This window comes from Syngnathus floridae, chromosome 3 (assembly GCF_059516105.1).
Source record: "Syngnathus floridae isolate MCC-2025c chromosome 3, RoL_Sflo_1.0, whole genome shotgun sequence".
Classification (NCBI taxonomy): Eukaryota; Metazoa; Chordata; class Actinopteri; order Syngnathiformes; family Syngnathidae; genus Syngnathus; species Syngnathus floridae.
In genome coordinates, this window is record NC_142415.1 from 19584866 (window position 1) to 19598689 (window position 13824).

The following is a 13824-nucleotide window of genomic DNA, read 5'->3' on the forward strand; positions in this document are numbered from 1 at the left end:
TGACAAATGATTATTTCACGTTATCTGCCAGCATGAAGCTGATAAGATGATTTGCTCAAACACTTTACCGTTCAATTATACAGCTGTGTCTTGGAAACAAATCATCCCTCCCCATTCAAATGAGTGGAAATGCGATTAATCTGTCCCAGCCTGACAAAATAACCAAATGGCAAAAAAAAAAAAAAGAATGTTATTTTTTTCACAAGTAGCACCATATGTATATAGTGCAAGCACGTTGCTTGTCCTTCCATACTGGCCACTGCCCTTGTGCACTGAACACCCCACACACCCGCACACACTATTGATTTTCATTTAGATAACTTAATGTTCACAGACAATTCACGGCGCCTTTGTCGTTTTGAGATGTACGAGCTCACCTCGGTGTAATCTGCCGCCATCTCTCTTTTTTCCCGCGCGCTCTCATTTTTCCAAAATTTAACCAGCTCCGAATAGGTGGGAAATAAATGGACAAGGGACGCCTCATCGATCAATCAACCCCCCCCCCACATACACACACACGCACGTAAAAGCAGCAGCAGTATCCAATTACCAGCAGGTATAGTGGAACAGTCCATGACTTGAGACGTACGAAAGCGTGAGGACAATTCCCAGACACGCAGACGAAAATCAAAAGTCAAGCTTGTTTTTAAAGCTTGTTAATTTAGCGGCAAGCCAAGCCGAGCAGCTGTGAATACACACGGTGATGGATGGAGGCGAGCCGAGCCAAGCTACAGCGCGCCGCCCCGGGAAACTTCTTTTATACGGCCTGTCGGATTCTGTGACGTTCACGTTTGTTGCTCGTGTCCAAATCAAGCTTCCAAATGAAGACGATCTGGATTTCATCTCAATCCCAAAACTTGGAAAAGTCACACACATCGGGACGACTATTCGGTGGAGCGGAGACATCCGCTAACAAGTCCACACGTGTCGAACAAACTTGTTTTCTGGAAGAATTGTGATGCTGTTCCACTCCCGTCCTGTGGGTGGCACTAATTCACATGAAATGTAGCAGGAGCACTGCCTTTTGACCGATAATGAACAAACAAACTAAGCAAGTACTAATTAAGGGGGGTTACATCATTTCATCTGACTTTGAAGACACCCCTGCTGTGCTCAGGCCGCCACGCCATGCTGACTTAGTTAGCACCGTCCACCAACACACACACACACACACACATGCTGTCACCTCTGGTTCCGTCATCCTGGTCGCCAGGGGACGTCAAAGTAGCGCCCAAGTGGCGGAGCCCGCCGGGCCCAGACGCCAAAGCGGAGATGACACTTTGACGCGGCGGCGACGCGTTGACACATCCTAAAAGGCGCAGAGTGGACACGTCACAACAGACAAAATTTGGAGACGAGGAGGACACATGACAAGGATGCTCGGGCGGACTCCCCCGTGGGGAAACGTGCACCTGCCATTGGCCGGCGAGTTTTGATTGACATGTCGGTGGCAGGGCATCTGTTAACTGTCTTGAAGGCCTTTTCAGAGCCAACTTGAAACTTCTCCACAGTTCCTTATCACTTTCAAAACCTTTAATACATGGCAACTACTGTGTAGTGTTTTTACCTCCCTCAATTTTCTTACCGAATTTATCTTTTTGCCTTTTTACATTTCATTTGCTAATTTTTGCACTGTATATATTTCTGCATATTTCTGTATATTTTTATCTCTTATATTTTTTTTTGTATATTTTGTATTTTACTGCTACTGGACACAGAATTTCCCTAAAGGAGTAATCCCAAGGGATTAATAAAGTTGAGTCTAAGTCTAAGTCTAGTACCTCTTGGATCACATATCAAGCCTCTCTTTTGTAATTTCACTAAAAGGAGTGCATGCAATATTATCTATTCATGCAAAGGTGTCAAAGTCAAGGCTGGGGGCCAGAAATATATAAAAAAATAAAAGTTTTTACTGCTTTTACTTTTACTGTATATAAGACAAGGCAGTGACAGTCCTCCGAAGGAAACTACGAGGTGGCCCACGACAAAAATTTGACACCCCTGTATTAATGCTTTAGCAATAATATGTCTGCTATTTCATATCAAATGAAAATGATACACGTTTACAGTGATGGTTGTATTTTGGAGTTTGCAGGGGAATTAAGAAAGTGCTTCTTTGGATTTTGAACGTCTAATGGCCATGCTCACACGCTCTAATTTGGGGCCAAACTGGTGTGAAGCGTTCAGGGATGAAGGAAGGTTACACCCTTGGGTGCTAACGGTAATTACCTCTGCCGAGATGCTAATGGTCTTTGCGCATGTTTGTGTGCGCACGTGTGTGTGTGCGGGTGTGTGTTTTCAACCATGGGCCGTTTTATCAAACTTGGGGTCTGTCACTATTTTAAAGATATTTTTTGATTCATGACTTATATACCTATTATAGACTAAATACATGAACGTCATTTGTAAATATAAGGAAAGGTGAAAAGGTGAAACAAGCCAAGCAGCCTTTCTCCAGATTTTGAGTTCTTGTTGAAATTGCCTCACATTTTTGCATGTTTGCACCTCATCATCCGCTCCAAACGTGAAGAGGCTTTTAGCACCCGACAATGCACGCTGGAGCACATTGTGAGGAGATTTTGCACCCTACTACGCTGTCTGCTATTAGCAGAAGCGCGCCCGCGTGTGTCGCCACATGAGAAGTGAAAGGTTGTCGCCAGCAATCGCACCTTACAAGTGATGTTTTGCCGTCGCGTGCATTCAAACGTCATGGCTTCACATGCACGACCACTTTCAACCTATTCCGATTCCTTGCTCTATTTTTAACATACAAATCATGTTTATTCTTTGTCACATTTTCTGCAAGCATCTCAGGTGAAGAGCATAGCATGCTTGCAATCTCAGTCACCTATATATATATATATATATATATGTATATTTTATTTATATATATATAAATAATAAGTATCTTTCTTTATATATATATATATATATATATATATATATATATATATATATATATATATAAATAAAATATACATATATATATATATATATATATATATATATATATATATATATATATATATATATATATATATATATATATATATATAAAAATATACGTATATATATATATATATATATATATATATATATATATAAAAATATACGTATATATATATATATATATATATATATATATATAAATAAAATCTAGTATCTTTATATATATATATATATATATATATATATATATAAATATATACACGTATATTTTATTTATATATATATATAAAATATATATATAAAATATACGTATATATATATCTATATCTATATATACAGATATATAGATATATATATAAAAATAAAATCTAGTATCTTTATATATATATATATATATATATATATATATATATATATATATATATATATAAAGAAAAATACTCAATACTCAACTAGAGCTCACCTCGACATCCTTGACACCGATTACGACTTCCAGTAATGACTACGATTTAGCACCCTCTAGTGGCCTTTTAGAGCATTGCGTAAAGCACACAAACAATGCAAAATAAGTGAGAAAACCAAAGGTGAATTGTGCCAACTGGTAAGTACGGGATTACTCTAATAAGAAGTTGATCACCAAGCGTGCGCACACAGCGACTCGCATTCCCCGCATGCCATGATTAAGATGGAGCGCTAACACACGCTCTCATTTGGAATACATTACTCTTTAATTCTTTGTACACAAAGCAGCAAGTGTGTGTGTGTGGGAGAGACAACAGCACAATATCGCATTCACTCACAGATAATTACAGACACACAAAGGTGCTCGATCTGGCTGGGATTGGTGTGTTTGCTCCTATTATTTTTTTAAACATACAGTATAAGGCAGGTGGGGATGTGATAAAGGGTGCAGGCAGGGGGAGAACGGAGTGAGCGGTCACGCGCCCCGATGCTATCTATTAGCCAAAAGGCATCGCAAGTGGGCGCCCGACACGCTCGATACGTTTTTGCGTCGTGTGGCTCGTTAAACAAAGTCGCTGATGTATGGCTCTCGCCGGGGTGCAATGAGTGCTTACCGCCTCTGTGATGGGCGGGGCTTAAGCTTCCTAAATAAGCACTGAGTTTAAATTGGTGGTGGACCACAATAGAGCACGGGTGTCAAACCTGGGGGGCAGGGGCCACATCCGGCCCACAGCGTTCAATAATTTGCCCGCGTTCCTGGCAGCAAGTCCTGTGGTCCCGCTAGCATGAATATTTTAACGCTCGCGGCGATGGGAATCGCCAAAGCTAACGGGCCTAACCGCTATTGTCGCTATTGGCTGCCGTTAACTGGAATTATTGGCTGAGCATTTCACTCCTCGATCGAGCCAAGCCTTAGCACATGCTATTCGGGATCATGATTGATCAATGCGTAAATAAATCTTGGTTACATTTCCTCGTCTTATTTCTTCAAGCTAAAAGATTTAGCCTCATCTAAAAGATTTAGCTGCAAGTATTTCATTGACGCAATCCACTTAGAGCAACAGTGTAATTTTTTTTTTTTTTTTTTTTTTTTTTGCCAGAAGGCATTGTTACAACAAGAAAATAAAGGAAAGTGTCAATCTGGAAAGCGGGCGCATGTTTCAAGACGTGTCGTTGAATGATGAGCGCGAGGCGAGGCTCGCTTGTCCTGGCTGGCATTCATTTGCTGAGTGACTGGCCATTCGCTCGCTCGCCCGCTCGCTCGCTCTCATTAACGCCGCTAATGCACTTGTAAAGCAGTCAGCAGTGGCCATAGATCACCGCACGGCCTCTATGTGTGTGCGTGTGGGAAGGGGAAAGAGGAGGATGAGGAGGAGGTGGTGCTGGTCAGTGGAGATGTCGCTGGCCCATTAATCTTGGCCTCTTCCTGCCTAGTTATTGTGTATTTCTTTTGGCCCGAGATTGATTGTAGCAGCACAAGATGAATTTGCCTGCTGGACCTTCGTCTTCCTCTTCTTCTTTGTTGTTGTTTTCCCAACTCCTCACGCTCAGCCAAGGTGATAATGCGGCCCCCAACCTCCTCCGCCACCTTCGCCCCCTTCATTTATTTCAGATTACAATCGCGCTCTGTTGCGGCAAAGTGTGTGTGTGTTTTTTTGTGCTGAAAAGAAAATGAGCAGAAAAGAAAAGAGAGAAAAGCCTTCACGGAGGTTGGAGGACATCTGACCTGCCGGACCACAAGCGAGCGTCCTCGCCTTGCTCGTTTCATATCCTCTCATTCTCTTGCAAAGTTAGCAAGTCCGAGTAGCGTGTGCTTTGTTCGCCAAGGTTATTTCAAAACTCCAAGTAAAAAAAATTGCTTATAATCACAAGGAAGGCAAGGCGACTTTTTTAGAACATTGGTGCAATTCATAGTAGTTGACATCACGAGTAGGAACCCGGATGTTCGTGTCCCGTCAGAGTGAAAAGTTTTTTTTTTCCCCACATGCGATCAAAAGTTTCAAAGTCATCTAAATGAGGAGACACACATATTTTTCACCTCCTTTTTTTCTACTCTCTTGACATTAGTGTAGTGCTGTGTGTAGTGTGTGTGTGCACGCGTGTGTGTGTGTTGACCTTTCTGCAACGATGGCCCGTATTCACTGGTTGTCAGCACACTCTCTGTCCTGGACCATCCATCTATGCCAGCGTCAGTCCTCCATGCAATCCTCCGCCGGCCTATTAACACACACACACACACTGGTCATGGGCAGGCAGCACATGAGTGCACATAAAACACCTTCCTTCGTTCCTTCCTTCCTTCCTTCCATGCATACAATCATGAAAACCTTGAAATATCCCACACATGCAGAAATAAGGAATTCTCCACTGTGCCATTAGGTCAGAATGCATTTGAGGCTTAGCTCAGCCCGGCTAGCCTGAGGGATCATTAAGGCCTGGCCACGCTCACGCACACACATACATAGTCCAGGTGGCCTGTTGTTATTTATAACAAAGGGAAAAACAGGCAGAGCAGCCCTCGATGACATCATCAGGCCTGTGTTGATGACAGGCCTCACACACACGTATGCACGCACACACACGTACAGCAGGAAGTCTGCAGGACCAGATGTTGTGGTTGAAGAAAACAACAACATGATTGATCGGCCTGACGGGCACTTTTTGCTCGGAATCGAACCAAGCCTGTGGAAGCTTTGTCTTTTCAACCCCGTGGCAAATAATGAGGAGGAAAAAAATGACTGCACTGGTCAGCTTTTAACTTTCTTCTGGTGCAAACAAAGCTAGGGCAGCCTCACACCAATATGGATGGATGGATGGATTCAGATTTTAATTTTATGGGATTTATTTTTTTATTTTCAAACTATTCAAATATTACAACTAATACAGAGCTTCCTGTTTGTTCCGAAATGAAATTGAGGAAACAAAATAAACACACGACTTTGTTTCAATCGTCGTCGACAGCTCACTAATGCCCCCGCTGGCACTAATGTGACAGCACCAAAAGTCAGTCGAGTTAAAAAGTTGAGAACAAGATCAAGTGGATTCCAGATGCTCTTGGTGGACTTAAGCAGCTTAAACTTGTGACATGTTGCCAACTTGACACGCACGCACGTGCACACAGTATACGCGATGACCTCACCAACAAAGGTGGAAGCAAAATATTAACTTCGAGCTCCACCCGTGAATTTTGTTCCTCATTTTTAAAAACCGCTCGTTTTTTTTCTGTTTTCGTTGTGACAACAAGGGACACTCGCGTCTCCTCGCTTTGGTCCGGGTTTTTCCGTTTGGGTCGGCGAGAAAGCAATATCCTCCAGGCCCTTTCATCACGTCCGGTCGGGCCGAGCGCGGCGTCTCGCCGGCCCCCATTGATCAACGCCAGCGCGGGGCGACGGGACGGAGGGACGAGGCCCGGGCCCGCCCCGGCCGTCCGGGCTGGGCCATTTGTCAAAGTTTTATCTGATTGCGGAGGTATTGGATCTATCAGTCATCGCATATGAGGCGGGAGATTGACCTCCTCTCGGGGCATTCTTCTAAATTAGAGGCAGCTGATATTGGAGTGACAGCGGCTGCCGTTCGCGGTGATCAAAGAGCGCTCACGCCGCCTCGTTTAGCGCTGATTCGATTGCGCCGTCCCCCGCCCCGAGCGCTTGCTTTCTTTCTTTCTTTCGCCGTGAGATTGCCCGGCGCGCTGACAAAGCACCTGCCAGACGCTCATCAAGCATCCCATCCATCTGTCCATCAGCCGGGCCGGCCCGCTCGGACATCAACGGGGCACGTGCGGCGGCCGGCCTGCCGCCTGATAATGAAAGATAGGAAAACATCACACGGGCTGTCGGCCGGCGTTAGGCCTCGTATGTATCCCACTTTGGAGCCCGGCGCGCGACTGGCGCATTGCTCGCCCCGCGTTCCTTCCTGCAATCGTCGTCCTCGTTTGACCTCCTCGCCCGCCATCCGTCATCCCGCCGCAGATCAATGTCCCGCCCGCCGCCTTTCACTCCCCGCCGAAAGAAGCCCCCATTTTCGCAGGTGACTAAAATACTCGGAAAAGTACGGATACTTTTGCGCTTCAAAGTGCGCTTTCGATTACTTTACTCGGGCCTAAGAAAGAAAGTACAGACTCTCAAATGCAGTTTAGTCCAAAAAGTATCGATAAATACTGTCAAAAAAAGGAGAGATTCAACACCAAAATGTCATAAAGTGCATAATCGGAAAGGTACAAGGGCAAAAATGACCATGTTCACTTCAGTTACTCAAAAGAACTGGAGTAGCGTCACAAAGTGGTTTTGCTTCTCGTTTTGGTGTGCGGATGGATTGTGGTTGCTTGGCTGCCAGACACGCACACTTGCTTAATTGCCACTTGGGCCCGGCCTCCCATTAGAAGGCCAGAAAGTCAACTTTGAAAACACAATTCGAGGCATTCTCCAAAAGGTGTTGATTGGCTTTATTTACTTAACGACGTCGCCGGTGATATCGTGTTTTTGCATTTATCGCGGTGAAAACGATCCGATCGCTTTTGAGGCTTTTGTCTTTCAAAGAGACAAAAAGTGTTGTTTTCTCTCGTCGCGATGAAATGCGTTGAGTCGTGTCGGTGTTTGCGATTATCGGCCGTGCCCCCCTCCGGTAACAGTTCAGGCCCAGTGAGCCGCCTCGCCGGCTACGTCGATACACCACGCGGCTCATCGACATCTCCCGCTCGCGCATCCATCGCATGGCTTTCCCCCGCAGCGGTACCTAAGGAGCCACCGCCACATTCGAACGTTGTCGTGCCGAAAAAACACGTCCAAGTGGAGTTTGGTGAAAACAAGAGTAGTGCTTCGCCGCCATCTTGTGACATGTGCCCAAAAACGGTGAGGAAGTGAGTTGAGGAGTTTCATGTTGCAGTTTTTCTCTTTCTGCATAGCGGAGGAACACTGCTAATGAATGTTCTGATACAATCCGGGCTCTTTTCCTTTCTTCAAAGAGAATAAAAATAACGGTGAAAAATAAAATATAAGAATAAAATAAATAAAACTGCTAACCCCAGCCAGGCCTGGTGAAGTGCCGCGCGCCCCGATGCGAAAAGTTGCAGGGCGAGCTTTTCTTTTTACTCGCTTGGCTGCGCCGCCGGCCGCCGACTTCCCGTTTCGGCCGCGTGGATATCGGCAGAGTGTCATCAGGACGAATGAACGAATGAATGAAGCGCTCTGGCCCGCCCGGCGCCTGCCAAGTTGTCAGCCGCTCGCGAGCCGGGATGCATGACAGACAGCGGCTGATTGGTGCCTTTCAAAACGGAAGAGCGAGCTAGGCGAGTCGACGAGGTGCCGAGTCCATTTGTCGAAGACGTGAAGCGCTAACTCTGGAAGGTGCGCGCCTTGTTAGCGGGATGTAGTTAGCATGCGCTTTGTTAGCGGGCCCACAATGGACTCGGGCAGCCGTTTACCGCCGAAGAAGACGTTTGAGCGCCGTGACAGCTTCGCTTAAAAGTTTGCCTCGTACGTCGACGGTCAGACGTTTCCGTTCTGGTCACCGTTGGGTTTGGAAAAACAAACACCAGGAACGGCAAAGCGAAACGGAAGCTTGTGGATGTGTTTGACTTGGATTTTTTTTATTTTGAAATCACGTTATTGCAACTTTGTGCTCGAGTCCTTTCATGAAAGCTATATTATTATCCAGCTGCAGCTTGTGACCTGTGACAGACATGCGGCCCCGGTGCAACTTTTCGCCAACGAGCAATATTGCGTGCGGTCACACGCGCGCGGCTCGGAATTTCGACGGCGGCGAAGCTTTATTGCCTTTGAGAAAGCGACGAGCGGCCGCGCGGTGACAGGCGGCGGCACGGAGCACTCGCTTTGTTCACCGTAATTTCATGTTAACATTATTGCGCACCCCCCTCCCTCCCTCCCTCCAATTTACAGACGTATCAATATTCAGCTTTGTTTATCAACGTGACAGCTGCTGGATATTGCATTTTGCATTTTTATGTTTTCCTTTATAAGCGAGTATTAAAACATCATATATCTGCTCTTTTTATGGGCTGACATGTCGAACGGGGAGGCGCTCTTAATAACCAAACGCACACACACACACCAACATCATCATCATTAAAAATCGGTGACTGAACATCCTGTTGCAAGTAAGTTGAAATACAAATGTGAGCACAAGTCTGTCCCATTTTTTGAAACAAACTCCTCTGGGAGCCATCAACTCATTTGTGGTCATCAAAACAGAACAGATCCATTTCGGCCATGTTTGCTTCAGCAATTTCTCGTCAATAAGCCTCAATCACGCATCTCGTTCCTCCCGGAGGATAAAGAAGATATGCTTGTGCTTGTTCAAATCCGTTTGAACACATTTGTAAGCAAAAAATCGCCTGCAACGGACGGGGAACATATGGCGAACCTCGGTCCAATTTGTCCTCTCGCTCCGGATTGCAGGTTCCCCCGGGCAAGCCGAGTTTCCCGGGGTGGTGATTGATGCGTGGTCTGATTGGTCCTGTGAGTGATGGAGCGCTAAAGCCCGTTTAGCCGCTTTAATATACTCGTATTAGCGCGCATAAATAACGAGCGTGTCCGGAAGCTAGCGAGATTTGATTGCGCCGCAGCTAATAGTCTTCCGTCGCCACTCTCGCCGCCGTGACCGCCCGCAAGTCTCCCGGTGTCGAGGCGCCGCTCCCATACCATCCGTCACCATCATTCAATCAATCAGAGAGAGAGAGAGATTGCCACAAGTGCTGTTTTTTTTTTTTTTTTTTTGCAAGACGAGTCTTGATAACCAAGAAAGGAACGTTACTGTATGAGTTGTACGTATCTGATTTTATAGACATGATTTGATTTGACGTATTGCGGCTGTTGTTTTGAAATGGCCAAATATAAATGGAGAAACACGTTTACGTTGACAAAGCCAATTAAAGGTGTGAATGTGCGAACATCAGCTCATTAAATGTGCTAACTGCAAAGGTGGAGGATTGAATGTCACCATATACAAACGATTCATATAAATAGATGCAATCGAACGATTGATGATGAGCGTCCATCACAAAAGAATCATTTTACTTTGAGTTCAAATCAAAAAGTGGTGACGTTTGCTTCTTTTGGAACGATTGTCGAGGGTGGGTGGGGCTGCCCGATAAAATGCCTTTATAAAAATGAAAGAAGAGGCTGATCCCTCTTCAGACTATTTGCTAATTTTAAAATTAAAAAAATTATTAAAAAATCTAAAATTAATGATGCTAATTCATCGGGAAACTTTTTTGTCCCCTACATTTGAAAAAAAAAAGGCGACAGGATGGCACCAAAGTACTACTTTTATGCCCACAAGGGCACGCTTGCAACATATCGGCCGCTGCATACGTTAGGACGCATCCGATTAGCATTTCAAATGAGCGATGAACGTACAATAAAGGAGAAATACGGCCCAAGCCAGGAGCAAATTAGTCTCGATCAACAAAGAGGACAGCGGCTTCGGAACAAAGCGCTGTTTTTTTAATTTGTTCACTTTTTTCCCGCCTTTTGCCAATTTCCAAGCCAATCCAGCCTCCCTCCTTCCCTCCCTCCCTTCCTTCCTTTGGTGTCTAATGAATGTGAAGTGATGAATTTTGAATGAGGCTTTAAACATGCAGACTTGAAGTACACGTGTCACTATTTGGCAGGAAGAAAGCGGAGGACTTGTGACTTTGTGATGAATAACTGATGTACATGATGAGCTATTTACTCGCCTTCACCGCCTCCATTGACACATCAAGACGTGCGAGTTAAAGTTCCACTTATTTATTTTTCGAGGCGCCGCGTCAAAAGTTAACATTTCAAACTGTTGAAAGGGAATTTGCAAAGAGACGGCCGGCCGGAGAGGACGTCACTCCGACATGGACTTGGAGGCCATTTTGGAAGAGGTTTCTCTCTAATCATCAGCAAGTTGAAACATCCATCCATAAATGTCAACATGATTCCAAGTGAATTTTGGGTTGAGGTGTTTATCTGGCGTCAGGATTGCCAGGGGCTCCCCTGCCTGTGCCTGCCGTCGTTTAAGAAGCCCTGGCTGAGCTGCACTGTACATCACCTCCTGTGTTGTGTGTGTGTGTGTGAGTGAGCGTGGAGTGGCTTGGAGATGGCAGGCGGCTGGGCTAATCCTCACACGTGAGGGACGCGGCCCGGCCCCCGGTGTCACCGGGACCTGCCAGGTCCTGACGGAGGCGCATTGAGGCGCCCGCTTAGTGTCAGTCGTCGGGTGCCACTCAGGGCCGTAATCGCCGGCGTGAGTGACGCCCGGGTCCTCGCCTTTGATGGCGGCTGCCGCGGCAACGGCGGCGGCGGGGGTTTTAGTCATCGGCATGAGCCAGCCAGCCAGCCAGCCGGCGTACGACGAAGATGAGGCTTCTGATCCAGCTTAGTATGAAGATGATGCTGATGATTACCCTCACACGTGTCATGTAAATACGTCAAGCACGCCACGCCTTCAGAGGTGGCAAAAGTACTCGCGTCTTGTACTTCAGTCAAAATACAAATACAACCTGAAAAGTACTGCGTTCAAACTGAAAAAACGTCAACTTCTTGTCTTGAAGGACCGATGGTCCACTTTTCATTCACAAGCTTGCAATATGCGTGTTTGGCTTGAAAGAAAGATCTCCAAGCCAAAACACACACACAGAAAAAAACGAAATGACACGAGTGTAAATACAAGACAATTTGAAAACAGTCAAAGGGAAATCCAATTGACAGGCTAATAGAAAAGTAGCATTCCGTTCCCCGGAATGATATTCCTTCAAATAGTGAACATTCAAACTTATTACCGTAATTTCCAGACTATAAACCGCGACTTTTTTCCAAAAATTTGAACCCTGCGGCTTATAGTCAGGTGCGGCTTATATAAGATTTTTTTCATGATTTTTATGATGACTTGATCACTTTTATACACTCGTAAAAAGGCTGTGGACCACTGTTGTGCGGTATCATGAAGAAAAAAACAACAAAAATACTATTTTGAAACACTACTATGGCTGCTGCTTATTCTGGCTGTGTTGCTTGTGACTATTATGAGTTTAAGTAGGAATGCACGCTAGGTGACCTGCGTCAAAGGGGTCTAAACCCTTTCTCTTACTCTGCCATGTGACTCAGAGATTACACAAAGCAGTGCACACCTCCGTGTTGCTGCGGTACTACTGCTGTGTCACAGGCAATGTTTAGAAAGACATGTTAAAGTATGTTATTAAAACTTTAAAAAGGCTTTCTGTGTACTGTCTTTCTTTGTAGAAAACTTGTGTGCACGTGCGGCTTATAGTCCGGTGCGGCTTATGTAAGAAAAAAACTAAAATATCCCAGAATTTTAGCTGGTGCGCCTTATAGCCCGGTGCGGTTTATAGTCCGGAAATTACGGTAATCGTTATTTTGCCTCAAACTATTTTCAATCAGAATAAAAAATGTTACATTCATTACAACGGGGAAAGTCGATTTGGGATTCGAGACATTTATTTGTAAGGTACCGAAGGATATCACACCAAAAAGCGACCAAATATGTGTGTGTGACTTGCAGAGTGTCACAAGCAGGCAAATCTGAAGTACACATGTAATCGTGCGATTATGATAATTCACGTCAAGTGTCATCTTAGGTGCTATCCTTCCCGCGCCGCCTTTGAGTCCGTCGGCGGGAAACCTTGACAGACGACAACCGTGAGCGAAAGCCGTAAAACGTTGTGTAGCTTGTGTCGTTTGAAGAAGAAAAAAAAAAGTTGCTGATATTGCTAATTGATTGAGTTTTGTCATTCGCCATCTTGTGACGGGCGGGCTTCAATGAAGGTTGCGGGGTGTCTGCTTTGTAATGTGCTGCTTCTAATGAAGCATTAACTGGTGTCACTTTGTGGGCCACTAACGGGCACGCTCAGTTCTGCTTGTCTGCATGATCACAGTTTGGGCGAGGAAGTCAATTATAATGAAGGCCGAGATGGTCCAATTAGCGTTAAAAGCAGCCGAGTGCGCCGCTCGCTAATTAGGTGTCGGCGTTACCGACGCGTCTGACTCCGCCTTTTTGGTGACACGGATGACGGGAATATTAGCCTGATGGCTTTCTTCTTTTCGTCCCCCAATCTTCACTTTCCGAGCTTCCATCGCTCGGAGGCCCCCAAAACAATGACTGGAGCCCACCTCTTCCCATCTCATCCCATTTTTTCCCGCACGGGCAGCAGGTCACAATCATATGATGAAAAGGGAGGAGCAGGCATGGAGGAGATGAATTGCAAAGTGGGAGGAGAACAACCCAGAGGTGGGAAGAGACTAAGTGGGAGGAAATGATCGTGACGAGAGGAAGAAATGGAATTGAAGGAGGAAGTGAGATGAGCAGGGAGAAGAAGTGAGATGAGATGGTCACATATCAAAGGAATGAAAGGGGCCGCATCATTGTGAGCGCCCCCACAACGGCGCAGCCGTCCATCGTGCCAGCAAGTTT

General features: G+C 45.4%; 1 long non-coding RNA gene across 2 annotated transcripts in view; it reads right to left on the reverse strand.

The window, feature by feature from the left end:
• The window catches only part of LOC148400978 (uncharacterized), a 71499-nt gene that overhangs the window by 28568 nt on the left and 29107 nt on the right, over positions 1-13824 (reverse strand). For both annotated transcript variants that reach the window (XR_015857578.1, XR_015857579.1), the window contains exons 3-4: positions 5527-5628; positions 1187-1309 (exon numbers count right to left, since the gene is read on the reverse strand). This is a non-coding gene — a long non-coding RNA (uncharacterized LOC148400978). The remainder of the gene's footprint in view (positions 1-1186; positions 1310-5526; positions 5629-13824) is intronic.